Genomic DNA, 3760 nt, shown 5'->3' with positions numbered 1-3760 from the left:
TTTTTTTAGAGAGATAGGGTCTTGCTATGTTACCCAGGCTGGTTTCAAACTCCTGGGCTCAAGCAGTCTTCCCACCTCAGCCTCCCAAAGTGCTAGGATTACAGGGATGAGCCACCATGCTCAGCTCATGTTTGTATTGTATTGTATTGTATTGTATTGTATTGTATTGTATTGTATTTGTTTATTTTTTGAGACAGAATCTTGCTTTGTTGCCCAGCCTGGAGTTCAGTGGTGCAATCTCAGCTCACCATACCCTCTGACTTCCAGGTTCAAGTGATTCTCGTGCCTCAGCCTCCAAAGTAGCTGGGATTACAGGCATGCGCCACCACACTCAGCTAATTTTTGTATTTTTAGTAGAGACAGCGTTTCACCATGTTGGTCAGGCTAGTCTCGAATTCCTGGCCTCATGTGATTCACCTGCCTTGGCCTCCCAGAGTGCTTAGCTTACAGGTGTAAGCCACCATGCCCAGCCCATGTATTTTAACATAATAAAAAAAAGGAAGAAATCATGTCAATGTTATATGCTAATAAACTTTAGCAGTACTTAATATTTGTAATAATAAAGTTTCTTTCTTTCTTTTTTCTCTTTTTTTTTAGACTGAGCCTCTCTGTTACCCAGGCTGAAATACAGTGGCACAATGTTGGCTGACTGCAACCTCCACCTCCTGGGTTCAAGCGATTCTCCTATCTCAGCCTCCCGAGTAGCTGGGATTACAGGTGTGTGCCACCACACCTGGCTAATTTTTGTATTTTTAGTAGAGACAGGGTTTTGCCACATTGGCCAGGCTGATCTTGAACTCCTGGCCTCCACCTCCCAAAGTGCTGGAATTACAGGCGTGAGCTGGCCATTAAGTTTTATAATAATAAACAGTTGACATGATACAATTAGCAGGTCCTTACATAGTAATTGTGAAGCTATGTCTGTATAATTCTCATTTTGCAGATTCTTTTAAATTACATATTTATTTATTTATATTTTGAGACAGAGTCTCACTCTGTCACCCAGGCTGGAGTGCAATGGTATGATCTCGGCTCACTTTAGCTTCTGCCTCCCAGACTGAAGCAATTCTCCTGCCTCAGCCTCCTGAGTAGCTGGGATTACAGGTGCCTGCTAACATGCCCAGCTTATTTTTGTATTTTTACTGGAGATGAGGTTTCACCATGTTGGCCAAGTTGGTCTCAAACTCCTGACCTGAAGTGATCCATTTGCCTTGGCCTCCCAAAGTGCGGGGATTACAGGTGTGAACCACGATGCCTGACCTTTTTAAATTTTTATTTTATCCATTTTATTTTATTATTCTATCTTTATCCCATGACCATTGCTTCCAGGAGGGGATGGAAAGAGATGTGGGCTACAGGGTGAGCCTGAAATGGCGCCCTGCAAGGAGTGCCCCCAATCATTCTACAGTGGCTTCTTTCTACTCTCATTTTCTCTGTCTCTTGAAGTACAGAACCCTATTGGCAGTCTTGTTTTTTCCCAGGGTCACACTGTCTTGGCTTCCTGAAATGCAGTACTATCTTGTTTCATCTATTCCCTTCCTCAAAGCTTTTTTTTATTGGTTCTTTTTCCTATCTTCCTCAACACTACTACAATGTGTCTTTGAATAGCTTCTCTAGTCTATCTTCTTCCACCATCTCATTATTCATTCATTCATTCAATAAGGATACCAGAGGTTTTCTGTTTTTGTTTTTGTTTTTTCGAGAGGAAGTCTCACTCTGTAGCCCAGGCTGGAGTGCAGTGGCGCAATCTCAGCTCACTGCAACCTCTGCCTCCCGGGTCCCAGTTCAAGCAATTCTTCTGCCTCAGCCTACTGAGTCGCTGGGATTACAGGCAGGTGCCACCATGCCCAGCTAATTTTTGTATTTTTAGTAGAAACGGGGTTTCACCATGTTGGCCAGGCTGATCTTGAACTCCTGACCTTGTGATCCTCCTGCCTCGGCCTCCCAAAGTGCTGGGATTATAGGTGTGAGCCACCGTGCCCAGCCTGGATACCAGAGATTTAAAGATGGACCACTCGTAGCCCCTTGCCCCTGGCCTAATGGAAGACATAGAAAAGGAAACTTACTATGTTTCAGACTTACTATGTGCCTATTCTAAATGCTTTCTATGGATTAGCTCATTTAATCCTTACCACACTCAGTGGTGACTTGGAGGAAGGAAATACAATACCTGAGATTTCTGGGATCACTGGGTGAGAGAGAGAAATCAAATATAATTTTCTTGGCAACTGGGTGAATGCTGGTGTCACTCACAGACATGGGGATTAACAGTAGGTTTGGCGGCCAGGTGTGGTGGCTCACGTCTGTAATCCTAGAATTTTGGGAGACCGAGGCGGTTGGATCACCTGAGGTCAGGAGTTCGAGACTAGCCTGGCCAACATGACGAAACCCAATCTCTACTAAAAACACAAAAATTAGCTGCGTGTGGTGGCGCCTGCCTGTAGTCTTTCTACTTGGGCGGCTGAAGCAGGAGAATCACTTGAATCCGGGAAGCGGAGGTTGCAGTGAGACAAGATCATGCCATCGCACTTCAGCTGGGGCGACAGATCGAGAATCCGTCTCAAAACAAACAAACAAAAACAACAGTACATTTGGAGAGGAGGCAAAGATGATATGTGACTGTTTAGATATGTTGGATTTTTGACATCTGTTGGATATTCATGTGTGGAAAAGTCTAATAAGCAGTTGGTGGCTGTAGGAGCTGGGGGCTGGGCAGAGAAGTCTGCACTAGGGATTCAAATTTGAGCACCATTAGTATATAAATTATAGTTGCATGGATGGAATCTTTTTCATGGATGAAAAAGAAAAGAATCCAGGATAAAGACACAAATAACAGCAACATATAAGATGCAGACTAGGCAGGGCGCAGTGGCTCACGCCTGTAATCCCAGCACTTCAGGAGGCCAAGTCGGGTGGATCACGAGGTCAGGAGATCCAGACCATTCTGGCTAACACAGTGAAACCCCGTCTCTACTAAAAATATTAAAAAATTAGCTGGGCGCAGTGGTGGGCACCTGTAGTTCCAGCTACTCGGAAGGCTGAGGCAGAAGAATGGTGTGAACCCGGGAGGCAGAGCTTGCAGTGAGCCGAGATCGGGCCACTGCGCTCCAGCCTGGACGACAGAGCGAGACTCCGTCTCAAAAAAAAAAAAAAAAAAAGATGCAGACTAAGGGGCCGGTGCCGTGGCTCACGCCTGTAATCCCAGCACTTTGGGAGACTGAGGCGGGTGGATCATGAAGTCAGGAGTTCAAGACCAACTTGACCAACATGGTGAAACCCTGTCTCTACTAAAAATACAAAAATTAGCCGGGCGCGGTGGAGTGCAGTGATGTAATTTCAGCTCACGGTAGCCTGTACTTCCTGGGCTCAAGTGACCGTCCCACCTCAACCTCCTGAGTAGGTGAGACTACAGGCGTGCACCATCACACATGGCTAACTTTTTTTTTTTTTTGTAAAGGCGAGCTTGCCATGTTGCCCAGGCTGGTTTCAAACTCCTGGGTTTAAGAGATCCTCCTGCCTTGGCTCCCCCAAAGTCCTGGGAGTACAGCCATGAGCCACCATACCAGACCAATTTTTAAAAATTTGTTTGTAGAGAGGAGATCTCACTACATTGCCCGGGTTGGTCTCAAACACCTAGGCTCAAATGATCCTCCCACCTCAGCCTCCCAAAGTGCTAGGATTACAGGCATGAGCCATCACGACAGACCACTTTCTTTCTCTCTCTCTTTTCTTTCTTTCTTTCTCTCTTTCTTTCTTTCTT

This window comes from Rhinopithecus bieti, unplaced genomic scaffold (assembly GCF_001698545.2).
Source record: "Rhinopithecus bieti isolate Rb0 unplaced genomic scaffold, ASM169854v2 scaffold_44592, whole genome shotgun sequence".
NCBI lineage: Eukaryota > Metazoa > Chordata > Mammalia > Primates > Cercopithecidae > Rhinopithecus > Rhinopithecus bieti.
Note: the sequence above shows the minus strand (reverse complement) of the source record.